At 38.8% G+C, this 14605-nt stretch overlaps 1 long non-coding RNA gene across 1 annotated transcript in view; it reads right to left on the reverse strand.

Moving 5' to 3' along the window:
• The window catches only part of LOC118774274, a 73563-nt gene extending 59567 nt beyond the window's left edge, over window positions 1-13996 (reverse strand). Inside the window, exon 1 of the long non-coding RNA XR_005004818.1 lies at window positions 13433-13996. This is a non-coding gene — a long non-coding RNA (uncharacterized LOC118774274). The remainder of the gene's footprint in view (window positions 1-13432) is intronic.
• Window positions 13997-14605: the final 609 nt, after the last annotated feature.

Genomic DNA, 14605 nt, shown 5'->3' on the forward strand with positions numbered 1-14605 from the left:
TGCAAATAAAGGAGACTGGGACATATTTTATTCTGCTGTTCACCTATTCTTCACCAATGTTCCCTTGCACTGAAAAGCCCACATCTGTCCTTATTCAGTAATACACTGGCCCCTGAGCAGGGGGCAAAGGGGGTGGTGAGGGGGGGCACTTCTACCAGCTAGACAAACACTGAATGAGAGTATGACATCAGCGCTCTGTCATGCCCAAGACCTATTCAGGGATTATAGTTCAAATTCAGCTCCTACTTCGACGGGGGCTTACGCAACTGAAATCCTAGCTCCGCATTATGCCCCGTCTCTGGGTGGAGGGTCTGGCTTAAACACAGCCTGGGCCGTCATTAAGACCGGCTCTTGTTTCAGTGTGGTCTGGGGCTTTTAACCTCCGGGCACCGTTTCTTTACACGCGTCTGGTAATGGACGGTGATGGGATGCCGGCCCCCGCCGCAGCGGACGGGTTTTTTTGCGCCAAAACCTGTTTCATGGGCAGGGCCCGCCATCCCCGCGCCCACACCGCCCTCGCTGCGAATAAAGGGGACGTGTCGGCTCCCCGCACGCAGTGAGCGAATCCAATCACGCCGCAAGTAAACAGAGACACAAATCTTAGTCCCTCGGGACGATCTGTAAGATGATCTCATTCCCATCCTATTCATACCACTCAGAGAAGACTTTTATATCTAATGGGAACTTTTACTAAGGAATAGTAATGTGATATTACAATCCACCAAAAATAGGATAAACATTTTTGTAAACATGGTAAAAAAAAGTCTGTGTACACTTAATATAGTTTTCTCCTCTCTTCTACATAAAAGTTATATATCTTCAAAACATAATCTGCAATTATTGCCTCTAAAAGTGTCAAGAAAGGATTATGGCAAAATTGAATTAAATGTATGATGAATAATTTAAAATATAAATGTCTCAGACTACCAGTTTCAACACTACAAAGGTTTATTTGTAGAAAAAAACTAAAACATAAAAAAACAAATGTTCTTAAAAACAAATCCATCTACAATAATTTCTCTATCATTTTGTTATTGCTGCACTGCAGCACAAATCTTTCAGACTACAAAATATGTAAAAGCAGCCTTTAGTCCACAGAGGCTATGCTACCTATCATTTTGTTTCCGGTGAATGCTTTTTTGACAACACTATGAAATCATAGTGTGCCAGTAGGAACGTGGCCAATGAAACAATTTGTTTTGCAAGAAGCAGGCGGACCTCTCTTTTTTTTCCATCATTTCATTACCTTCCATTTCATTTATTTTGGGTGCATAATCCTTTCACTTTCAACGGCAAATTTAATGGGTCCCATGGACACTGCCCCAGACTGGTCAATATAGAACCAGACAACTAATTACTTCACACGCTGCTATCAGCAGCAGCTGTAGACTTGATGTGCACAATAGCGTCAGCCGGGCGATATTAAGTTTCCCCTTCTCAGATCCCTTTTTATTTCTTCTTAACCTGTCTCCCAAGGCCGCGTTAACCCTGCTCACCCCTCACAGGGCCTGCTCGCTCTCCCGGCTGGCAGGACAAAGCCCCCACCGTGCATTAGCCTGGGCTTATCTTTTTAAAAACACCTTCTCCTATTTTTACTCCCCACCCCCCTTTTTTTTGTCTCAGGTCTGACAGACACAATTACGGCACCAGGTTAGGTGGAGATCCCTTTGCCCCCTGCCCACTTGCTTTTCAGTTTATTTGAAACCATTTGCTGTTTTCGAAGCCATTTAATAAGGTTCTGCTGGAAAGGAGTTGTTTTGCATCCTGGAGTTGCAGATTAAGTGAATAAAGATTGTAACAGAGATGATAAAAACAAAAAGTGATGTTCTATAATAAATATTAATAAATCACATTTCTCTAAACTATAGTACCTTCGCTCACTACTAGTTGGACTGCCGCAACCTTGCCACTAATATCATTCCTTATTTTGTTTTTTTTTACAATATCATATTTGGATTATCTCAGTTTAGGCTGTTCAGTGCTGAACAATTACCATCAAGGTTTAAAATACATCCTTTTTCTTATTTTATATCTGTGCTGTTGAGTGAAATAATGTTCTATTAATTACTGCAGTACCAATTCAATTAAATGAGTAGCAGGCACGGGAATGAGTGATTACGTCATGATAAAACAACACCAGATACAATAACAGAAATGATATGTTAATCGATTTCATGTAAACTTGACAATTATTCCAAGTAAGAGTAAACTAGTTTGAATATTCCAATAAAAATTAAGTAAAAAAAATTAGTAATATTTACGTCTCATTCTCAGCAGACCTTGGCCTAAGTAAAAGACCATCTTAATTACCACAGCATTTTCCTGCCAATTTGTGCTGTGTGAATAGTTTAAATGTTTGAGATTGCTATTTTCAGGCTTTTCAGGATATAATTAAGAGCGAGGCTGTGAGCTTGTTGCATATTAGGCAGTGCATTTATTCCACTGAAATGCAATGCACTTTGTCCTTAAATTTGAAAGAAGCAAATATCACATTGTTTCACAGTATCTGCAAAACACTGGAAGGTTGGCCAGACACTGAAACTAACAAAATGTGTGAAAATAATAATAAAAAAATAAGATACAAATTATTTAAATTTGTTAGTCACAGGACAAAATGCACTGTAGTTAGCTTGAACAGATGCCAGTAACAGACTACTGCATACTATACATGCAGTGCTGCTGTATTGCTTTTTGGCCATATCTAAACAATGGTGAAAATATTTTTAGACTTTTAGATCATTACTTGTATAGCCTGTTGTTTAACAAGGTCAAGTAGAACACAATCACCCTGTATAATTTGTGGATGAACAAAAATGATTAAAAGACAGAACATTTAAAACAGCTCTTTTAACAAACAGCTGTTGACTGTGAAAAGAGAATTCTCTTGTAGCCATGTGAAATTCAATAACTAAAAAGGAAAAAATGCATCTTCATATTTTGTATTTACAACTAATGGTTTGAATTAAATCACATATAAGTGTCATGATACAGTTCAAATGTATTCTTGCAAAAGGCTGATCCATTTATACACATCGAAAATAATAAAACGCTATAGCATGGAATGTTAGTTAAGACTTCACACTTGACCACCATTTGAATTGGACTGCTTTTACATTAATATTCCCTGAAATTGTATTATAAGAATGGAGGAGATAACTGCATTAATAAAATTTTCATTATTTTCATTGAGTAACATTTCTCAAAATTATTAAAATAAATAAAGGTTAGACACCTAATTTGTTTCCTTTCCTAATTTTATTAATTTGTTATCAAAATTTGTTATCCCTTAGTTATGAATATAGAAGTACAATACAATTAACACTTACTTTTATGGTTAAGCACCACAAGTGAAGCAAACCTGTTTTTTTTTCAATATTTATATGTTAAAGTGAATTGAAATGCAGGTAAGAGCAACTGACTGACAAAACTGATATGAACAGTTACCTAAAATATGATCATTAAGCCTGGATTCCATCCGACCACTTCAAGTAGCAAAATACAAGTAAAAATACACTGCATTTCAGTAAAGATAGTTATTTTGGAATTCCAAATTTTACTAGGGCCAAATTACAGGCTTAGTTAATACATGCATAACTGACCTGAGAAATGTGTTATTACAACATTTCAGTGGGTTGAGTATGTTGCACTATATCAGCATTTAAGAGACATTTCTTCACGGAGTTTAAATGTTTACAGAAATGTGTGGAATTTAACATCCTTGATTTTGTATTACATTTTGTAATAACTTTCTGCAGAGAGCCACAAAGCCTCCAGCGCTCTGCAGCGTTCAGAGCATGTGACTTCAATGGCTCTGAGCATGACGGATCAGTGGGGCTGATTCCCTAATTTGCTGCAGGTTAAAGATTTCCCCAATTAAGCCCATTCCTTGTGGGTAATGGGAAGAGTTAACCCTGCCGTGAACTGCTTTGAGTGGGCTTTGTCTCAAGCTAAATATTTTCCTTAGCCCATTGTATCTGCAATCCTCCACGTCCTTGCACGCCATTTAAGAAAGTGCCACACTCCCATCTCCTTAACAAAAAAACACACACGCATACACTCTTAAAAAAACATTGCTGACCACATTGCCCCCCTGCACAGCCATCAGAGGGACAACACTAAGGTAGTTAAAAGGGCCCCAGCATTTTTAAGTGGTCCAGACAAATGTCCTGCAGCTCAAGAACAAGGAGACGAGCCCCCCTGCCGTGTGACTGCTAATAAGGAGGAAGTGATCTCAGAGTGATTGGCGTCACAGGCAACACAGCACAGAGAGAGGGGTTTACTGGGAACAGTCACACTGCAGCACAGGCTGTCAGTCACTGGGGACATGGAGATAGAGGGATGGCTGACCCTGACATATTATTTATTTATTAATTTAATCATATGGCAGATGCCCTAATCCAGGGCCACTTACAACACAATGGTTACGTGTGTATCGTTTTTTTTTTTTTTTGTGACTGCTTCAGCAATGACCAGTTAAGAAGAAGGGACTCCCAAAGTTCCCAAGAACGTCATTTAAAAATACAGCATCTCTGCCTCTTGTCAATGCTTTTCCTTGAACATAACATTAAAATGAAATACAGCAAAGCAGGACGTACTTTGTTTCTCCATTAACCTAATATAACCACCACACTTTAAATACATAACTGCATCAATTTCATCTCCCGGCATATAACATATACAGTCTTAGTGGATACTATATACACAGTTGCCATATCCATTTACCTCCAATATTCAGAGAAATAAGGGAAATCAACAGAGTCCTCGTAAAACAAAGTAAAACATACAAGAAAGACTGGAACAGCAAACATTTCTCTATCATGGATACTTTCCACAGCTGTATTCAGGCCCTGGCTTCATCCCCTTTGTTCCAGATGGCTCTGCACAGTTGATAAATACAGTAAAAATAGCATACAATGGAAGGATTCATCTGCTCTCAGCTTGCTTGTTAGTTATGAATTATTTTATGGTGTGCCTTAAAAGTGAGCTGAAAAATGTGACAGAATATTTACTGTCAGTTTAAATTTGTGGACCGTACGTGTCTTGCCTTCGGAAAGGAACAGCTGGAGGAACGTGATGACATAGGCACACAGCGAAACATATTCCACCTTTTACTGTCTTTCTAACTTTGCTAAGAGTGCAGTTACTCACATTTCAGCTGGCCTCAGCTCCGAGAGTAAAACCAGCCTGGGTGCTCTGCAGCGTATTCGTAAGCACATGCTATTTACTGCTGGAGCAAGGACACTACTTGTCCGCACCACCTCACGTTAGTACACTGCGATCTTGACAACTGTCGGAATTCAAACGTCAACATCACGGATATCGGCACGGTCCCGGACATTGTGTTTATAGTGCAGCGCAGCTCTTCCTATCATCATCTTGTGTTTTCTGGTTTGTTCAAACTTTCTGACCAAACGCTAACTCTGCTATGCAGTTTTTTTCAAGAATCCAACAGAGATCAGATTTAATTTTAATACTCAATAGATTTTCAGGAGGGAAAAAAACCATTTAAATATATTTTTGATAACAGTCTAAAGTACTAGTCAAAGTCAAGTGCAGGAGTGAGTTTTCTGCTTATGGGCCACAACCAAATTTAGATGAATTAACTGAATTTGCAAAAATGCTGCCTATACGTAGGGTGGATTGGATAGCTAAGTGAGGTACGAGCAAGCCAGCGTTAATAGAGAAGAACCTACAATCCATAATAGACATAACATCATCCCTCTTAGAGACAGCCTTAGAGATAGACAGACTGTGTCTTCCAACAGAGCTCCAGAACCACAAACATATATTATTCCGTCAATGCAATTATATTTTGTATGCAATTACCATATTCATTCAATTTAATGTCACAATCCCAATCACCACCTGAATTCAGGTGTTTTAATATTTTAGTTATGTTTTTTAAATGTTCTATTTTTAAATGAGACAGTATTTAAAACAAATTTTATGATAAAGATATGTGTTCAGAATCCAGTGTTTGTCACTGTGACTAGAAATCAAGACTGGTAAAGAAATAAATAAATGAATGAAATACAGAACACAGTACAAGTTATGCAAAAGTATGAGATACGCTGTTAATAAACACTAAATGAACATGCAATAAATATAAATCACACTGTTAAATCTAACTTTTAACTAAATCTAATATAATATATAAGGGTTTAAATAATGAAGCTAATCCGGATACTTCCAATGGCAAGATTTGCAAACTTTAAAAAAGCAACAGTTGACTTAGTATTCTTGCACACATATCTAATTGAACATCTATGATCCATTTTGAAGTTTTCTATAGAAAGTCAATGAGTATTTGAAATATAAAGCCAATAGTACAAACTAAGTTTGTTTAAGAGGGGCCCATTGAAACCTATGAAGAAAGTTAATTGTTACATGTTCAGTTGTCTTCAGGTCAGCAGTACCAGCCTTCTCAACATGACCATCACATGTTTTGTAATACCAAAACACACTGACATATGAGTAACAACATGTCCAGTAACTATATATTGCATTTTGGTGAGGACATATTTCCAATGAGTAGGTGTGGACCAGAGGCTGACCATTGCTGGATGTGAACTGGGGATACCTAGCCCTATACAGAGAGGAGGTTATACCTGAGGCAGCTACTTGTCCACACTCAGTAAGACACAGCTATGTGATGCTGTCATGGTATCGACATCAGACTCCATTAGCTACAATGATGAATGAAGGCCTGAAGCCAGCTAAACCAATCCACTGACCAGCAGAGCCCAGATGAATGCAGAGTGGTTCTGAAAGTTCAAAGCAGACCACCCAAATACCAACTGCTCAACATTTTTAACCAGTAGAAGTGGGTGAAAGTCGAACTCAAGTGACAGCTGCACAGCATTTGCAATGAAGGCTACCTTTAAAATGCCACATCCATTGAGGACCGCTTTACCAGTGAGAGAGTGTAAAAAGGGAGACGGAGGTCCATGGGGAAAGTGTCACAGAAAAACCCATGAGTAATACTATCGTGGGAGAACAAGCCTTCAGCTACATGACTAACATGGCCAAAACCAGTCTTCCATTCTGCTCCAACAAAATAGAGATCACCAAAAAAAGTACAGGATAGCGGACAACTCGGCAGCTTGGGAAGACTGTTCAAGAGCAGAAGTGCCCCAGGAGGGACCTCAGTACCTAGTGCTGAGATTGTGGAGGAGAGGCGTGGTAGTCATGAATGGGAGGTATCCCATTGCTGTGCAAAGCTTCAGCCTCCCCTCCCCACAGCTGAAAAAAACAGCGTTTATTGTTGTCCCATCTAATCAAGATCCGTGTATAAAACGCTTACTATGTTTTAAATGTGGTTCAGTAAAGCAGACCAGAGCACAGCAACAGTAAGTGTGCAAGATTCATTCACAACCCTGCAGATGAACAAATTGCAAATTTCTAACTTGGTACCATACGTGAAGAAATTCTGGAATGCCTATGTATTTTGGCTGTTCACTATTACCCTACAAGAAACGCTACTCCTGTGGGGCAAACAAGGGGACCAGACTGTCTGATTGAATCAGGCTGTAGAAGACAGAGAAATCAACAACCTACTGCAAGGCCCATCTGATCAACTTGGCAGGCATTAGCTCCGCAATGTTACCAAGGAGGATTGGATTCAAGAGATTAGTGTTAGTGCTGCTGGACAGGGTATCTGACATGGGGGCCATATCTCATGGTGTCATCCTGCAAACCCACGCAATCAACCAGGTATGCCCAGCAGCCACCAGCTGCTTCTGCAAACAGACCTTACAGTCAGGTGGCACCCAACAGAGAGTGTGCATGGACAGACCCAAAAACCTTTGCATCTCATATATGGAATAGAACATGGCTTCATTTTTAGAAAGGGGCCTATCTCGCTTCCTCATGGTGTGGGGGCCTTCCACCCAACCAGGCAAGCAAAGCTACCATCAGGAAGCTCTGATCCCCTCGTCTACCTACTAAGCATGACAACAGATCCCTGCCACTGTACTACTGCTGCAGACAACTACAGCAGAACCACATGCTAACTAGAAGAACTCTGGTGGGGGGATTAGCACCAGAGGCGCTAGTTTACTACTATTGTTAGTTTACAGAGCTCAGAAGAGGGGAACAATGGCACCCTTAGCATAACACAAGGAGTGAGAGGGAAAACGTGCACCTTTTAATGTGAAAATGTTGTGTAGGTTATGACAAAAAAAGTTACAGCTACTGCCTTAAATGTGTTATTGATTTTATTTTTAAAGGTGGTGCTGAGGCTTAATGCTTCACGGTTGATTGAATCTGTCCCCTCACGTCCTCTGATGATAGGACCCATAATACCAGAATGAAAGAATTTACAGTGGCTAATTTCTCTTTAAAAAAATTGAAATAAAAATGGTAATAAAGATAGATCTTACAGGCGGGTTCCTGTTTCTCTGCAAACACCACCTCTTTCTGCTACATAACACCTGGTAACTGGCAGCCCATAAACTGCCACAGCTAATTGTGGTTTTCCTTCTCTACCCTCCAAAGGTTAATGAGACAAATTTACAGCCTGCAAGACACAGTAAGGCCCAGCATTCTGCCCCATCAGTGGCAGGCATAAGCACTGGGACACAGCTATGTCTAACCCAACCTTTCGATTTTTGTCCTGAGAACACAGAGCAATGTAGTTAAATATAAGCTGCAATTGAGTTCACTTTCTTCCTCAATTTCAGATTTATAATGTGGAAAATTGTACTTTGTAATAAGCTCTTTTAAGATCACAATCCACAGTTGTTCCCTCCTTTAAGAGCAAGGAAAATATTTTATTAGATGAGATGATGGTCTTTGTATTTATTTGCAACCAATAGGCACACACAAAATAAATCTGTTATTGTGCCAGAAAACAGAACTTCAGCTCAAATTGCAATGGTACGCAATTGCTGACAAATTCAGACTCGGCCCGCATAAAGAAGGAGCTCTGTTAGGCCATTTCAGGAGACAGTGACCCATATGCCCAAAATAGAGAAGTAGATTGAGTAGATGACATTCTCCATGTGTATATTTTTAAAACTGCTATGACCGTTGAGGCCAAATCACTGTTCAAACAGTATGCTGCGTCTTCAAAAACCACGAATAACTCAAACGTAAAGCTGAGGCCAAAAAATGCATATGATGTTTGTTCAGATTTTCTCTTGGCCTGCAGCCATTTACTCAGATATCAACATCAAAATGTTATTTCTGTGAAGAACTGTGAAGAACAAATAAATGATGTTTTCAGAACAACAGCAAGATGGGCTACTGATCACAAAAAAGGAAATGGACAATCACCTGAAAACAAACATGCTGAAATTACGGACCACAACCCATCAGCACCGGCGTAAACTTAAACACTCTAAGCACAAGAGTTAACTAGTGTTGTACTGTACCTCCACAAATTTGATTCCGTGCTTTTTGTGCTAATCTATACAGTCAACACATTTTTTTCACCAATTTTAGTTCAAACCCAGATTCCAATAATTTTACAATTAATAAAACGATTGGTCTTGTATTGTAAATGCATAGTTCATATTGTACTAGAGATGTGCATTTTCTGATTAATCAAATTCCACTTATTCGGCAAATACAAATCTCTCAGTAATCGCAAGCACACCATCTTATTAACTCAAGCACTCAGCCTACAATACAATACAATACCCATGTTTTTCTGCAAATTGTAAAAAGAAAAAAAACCTGAATTGAAGGATATCATTTTGAAAACCTACAATTTTTCGGCGTAAATCCTTCAACATTATGTCATGTTCCAGCATAATGTATTCCCTTAACCTTGCTCAACCGGCTGAGAACACGGTGCACAAAGAACCTTGCCCATACCTCAGGCACTTTCTTCATTCTAATGTTGAATAAACTATCTTTGAATAACAAGAATGGCATACATGGATATATCATATCTCTTGGGGAATTCTTCAACAGGAGAAATCAAATTTACATCAAAATCCAAGCCAAGTTAATTCCAACGGGAAAAAATGACTTCTTTTGACAATGTGAACTTTTGAAATGTATTGGTATGATGCTGCATTAAGATGATGTGATAGTAATATGTTCAACCATTTCAAACATCTCCAGGAGACTGCTTTACTCAAACATCACCTCTGTCCATCTTTACCTTAGAGTAACTAGTGTCACCGCTTGCTTTCACCAAAAAAGATATGTATTTGCAACTACATGACAATGAGCTAGGTAGTATATCTATATAAGAGTACATCTGTTAGGCCAAATGTATCAGATGTAGTCACTACTACTGTACAGTAAATGACTGCCTAGAAATCTTGTCAGCTTTACAGCTACTTTTTAAAATTTTTAGTCACAACTTTTTGAGAGTTAAGTTATGATTGAGCTAGAATGATTATCTATGCAAGATAGTCAAGCTAACTAGCTATCCATCTTATCTAAAACAGGTTAGCAATGTAAATTGAATGGTCCCTGGAGAAGGAATTCTTCAAAAGTCATTGTTCAGTCCATCAGGTTTGCTACAGGTAATGCAGAATGAATGATGTTACCTTTATAGTATAAATTGTGTTTTTTGTACTTTTCCAACTTTAATGTAAACATGTATGCACATATCTAATTTGATTTTTGTTTAGTTTACATTACTGTTTTTATCACTGTTTTTAAAAGACCTTTTAAGAACAGTTAAATGTGAACTAAGAAGTCACAATGGAGTTAAACCATCACTATTAAAACCAAAACAAAAACAAAAAGAAAAAAAAAAGATTTTGGAAAAATAAAAAGACAAAATCAGAAGTTACTACATAAGCCTAATTACATTTCTATGGTGTCATAAATTTTTTAAAAGTATTCTGATTTTTTTTTTTAAATCTCAGATCAATACAGCCTTTCTTGAACTCTGATAATTCCTTGAGGGAAAATGCACATACCAATATGTGGGCCAAAATATGGCTGAAAGGTAGTAAAAGTTTTGCTTGAAGACTGTGTTAAAAATGCCTTCCTGTGTTGGCTAATCTTCAACTATTTCTTGAGTGTTTATTTTTCATTTGGGTGCAGTTAAGAAAATTATTGTGAGTCAAAAATTATTTTAAAATGTAGTGTCTAATATTTATCTAAGTAGTGTTCAAAGGGATAACTAGATTTCTCCTTTTGGAGCTGAGCTGCAATTATATCTGCAAATACTGCATTTCAACCTCAGGTTAAATGTTCATGGCAATAAGTGATCCACTGAGCTAATATTACTTCGTAAATTCAACAAATCAAAATGTATAAATCCACTGTGAATTCTGTCACGTGTTGTCCTGGAATTTGCATGGCCTGAAGCATGAATGAAAAACTTGAAAAGTTAGCAATTCAGAATTAGGGCCTGGATAAATGTCTGGATTTCATTCCAAATTATGTCTGCTTTTATGAAAGTATGAGCAGTGCTGACCTTATGGCCCTCTTGAAAATCATGAGGTCAAAGGTGGTCTGAACGGACTGGATCAACACCTGCTTGCAAAAGCACCACTGGGTTTCTGAGAGTGGCAATAATGGTTTCCAGCATCTCACAAAATTGGAATTACAAAATGTCGGGTGAAAGCTGTTGCAGTCAAATGGATCCCAGATCAAGCAGACCCAAAGGATGGGACGTTCCTTTTTCTTTTCTCTGAACAAGCAAGCAATCAGCAATTTATCACACAGCATTACATCTGGAATGTAGGTGTTCAGGCTTGTTATAGGCTCCTGTTATGACCGTAACATCTTGACGTGTCCTTGCAGAACTATTGTCAGCCATATAATGCTTCAGGAAGGCAGAGTAGTAGGTAAGCATACACAAACACTCTAATTCTCCATGTCACACAAAAGATTATTTTCAGGCTTAAGCTAATGTAATATCTTGCTTATGAAAGAGGGCAGTGTGACACATTGAAAGCAAACAACATGAAAAAGGAGACACTGCACACTGCATTTTTAAAAGTAACATTCATTCATATGTCAAATGTGAGATAACACCATTTATGTTCTTCATTATTGATAGCATCATTTTCCCAGGACCACTTCTGCTAATCTCCTAGAATGGCAATACTACAATTACTATGACCTACCATGTTCATTTAATACTGTACATATGTAAATATCACCCATTTTATTTGATAAAGCATGGCAAATTGGTTTTGGTTATATACGCGCTGTCACAGCACTATTTATAAAGAACAGAAATGTAGAAGGCCCTTTCAGTCGCGAATGCTGTTCTTTTAAAGCGCAAAATGGTTTGCAAATTAAACAATGACTGGACTGTGGTGTGTGCCAGACCCTCTGCTCCACATAGTTTAAAAATGGAATGGTATGCCATTTCAGTGTTTCTTCACTCTCAATCACTGACACTCAAAATAATCAATTTCAGAAAGAGTATGCTGATTACTTTAATGTGCAACTGGGCCACTGTTGGACCTTCAGCTGAAATTAATGCCAGATTCCCAAGCAGAGTTTTGAACTACTACCTGCAGAAACAATAATAAATATGGTTATTTACTGGGCCAGATTGTATAATAAAAGTTCAAAAAGCCTGCAGTGATTTAACTGTACAGTTACACATTTACAATTCTCCATATATCACAGGTCTTTTTCCAAAATAAACCTAGTCATTTTACATTCATACAATAAATTCAGGCATGCAATATAAAAAAAATTAGTTTGTTTTGTTGAATTTTGAACCCTCCCTCCAAAAAACAGCAGAGAACAGGACCAAAAAAGACCATTATCTACTTCAACAACATACTTTTTGTTGTATTAATAGAATAATTGCAAGAATGCTCTGACACAAAGAAGTGAACAAACTTTCAAGAACTTTTCAGCCCATTCACAAATGTCCAAGATAGAGCATTATCTGATCAAATATAGCTTTTTCTATTCTGAGAGCTTAAATGCTGTAACCACATTAATGAAAACTGTTCATCATGTAGGTGTTAAAAAAAATTCTCATAGCGTGCAGCTACTGCAAAATTCAAGCGGCACGCTTGTTTCAAGAACCGGTAGTTAAATACAAAAAAAGTTATCAAAAACCCACAACTGGAGGAGCACCAGAGGCGGTTTGCAGAGTTATATTACTTTTTATCTGATGGGATCCTGTGTTGGTATGTACAAATACATAGTCATCCCGCAGGCCATGACCCTCCAGCTCTCCTGGAATTCAAAAGCACAAAGCCCTCTTTTCACTGAAACCCTGCGACTCAGTTTAAAAGATAAGGTATGAAGAGACTGTTCTCTGGCAGGGAAAAGAGAAACTGCCCGACCCCCAGACAAATCCTTCGCATTACGAGCCATTTTTCAGGGGAACAGGTAGTGAGTTAGAAGAGGAGCAAATATTACAGAGCATCTGCCACCCTAGAAGCCTATCTGTGCATGCCAGCATAGCTGCATGTGTGCAACTTTATAAATAAGCAGTTATGGATTCGGAGAAAATCACCGGGCAGAAAAAAGAGAGAGCTATACTCACCACAAAGAGTTGCAACCTCCAAAAGTGTACAGGACTCCTTTTTTCTCCCTGATCTATTCCATTTTGTGTTCCCATAAAGCTCCCCTGTAGACCTAGCTGAAACTTGGAACTGCTAAATTGAGCCCCTGACCCCCCCCCCCCTTCCTCAAAGAGAGGGGCTTTAACTGCCTGTCAGACTGTGTGCCGGCTCCTGCCTTGTGCAGCTGTGCACTTCCAGTGTTCTCTCTCTCCAATCAGAGCCCAAAATCCCTTTCAGCACGGTGCAAAGGCAACCAAAAAAAGTTCTCCCCTTACAAGTATACGAACGCAGTGAGAGAGAGAGAGAGAGAGAGAGCGCGAACGAGAGCGAGAGAGAGAGAGAGAAAGAAAAAAGTATATTAGAATGGCTCCGGGGCTCTGCAGCCTGGAGAAGCAGGTTTAAGTTTTCACTGTTTCCCTTAGTTCATGGAATCGCTGCTCCGAGAGTGGGAGGGAACACGGCAAAGCTTCTGGACAAGGAAACTGCGCATAATCCCGGCCCGCAGAAACTTCCTCCCTCTCGCTGCTAATAAGCTGCGCTGCCCCCTTCTCCGCGCGCTGGAATGCAAAGGCAGGGCTGCGAGAGGCCCAGTCAGACAGGGCTCCGAGTCACTTCACCGTGACCCTGGGTCACACACAGCAAGTGTGTGTGGGGTGCGCGTTCAGGCAAGCGAAACCACTCTTTAAAGTGCACATCTCCAGAGGGCGGGAGGGTGCCGGAATGAGCACGCTGTCAAAAATGAGGGGGAGACGGGGAGTGAAAATAACAGCCAGGATAGAAAGCCCTGTAAATAATCCTGTTTTACACCTAACTGTGTGAACTAATATGAACAAGCACTAGCTGCCATCATTATAAAATATCATATCAAAGCAAAAAAATATATATTATTATTTTTGTTCATTTAACTATATATTAAACATACTTTTGGAAGTAAGTGCTAAATTACCCTTTTGCAGGAAGAGCTTTCTCTTAAAGTATATTTTAATTTCATGTAGAGGATAGGTCTATATCTCACTTAACAATTTAAAATATTCCCCTGAAAAAACATCAATAAAAATAAATGCAGTTCTTTTGATGTTAAACATTTATAGTAGATGATGGTTAAGTAGCAATGGCTTTTTTGCTACTGAATATTAAATGAAAATGCATAGAAA

The sequence above is a fragment of the Megalops cyprinoides genome, chromosome 3 (genome assembly GCF_013368585.1).
Source record: "Megalops cyprinoides isolate fMegCyp1 chromosome 3, fMegCyp1.pri, whole genome shotgun sequence".
NCBI lineage: Eukaryota > Metazoa > Chordata > Actinopteri > Elopiformes > Megalopidae > Megalops > Megalops cyprinoides.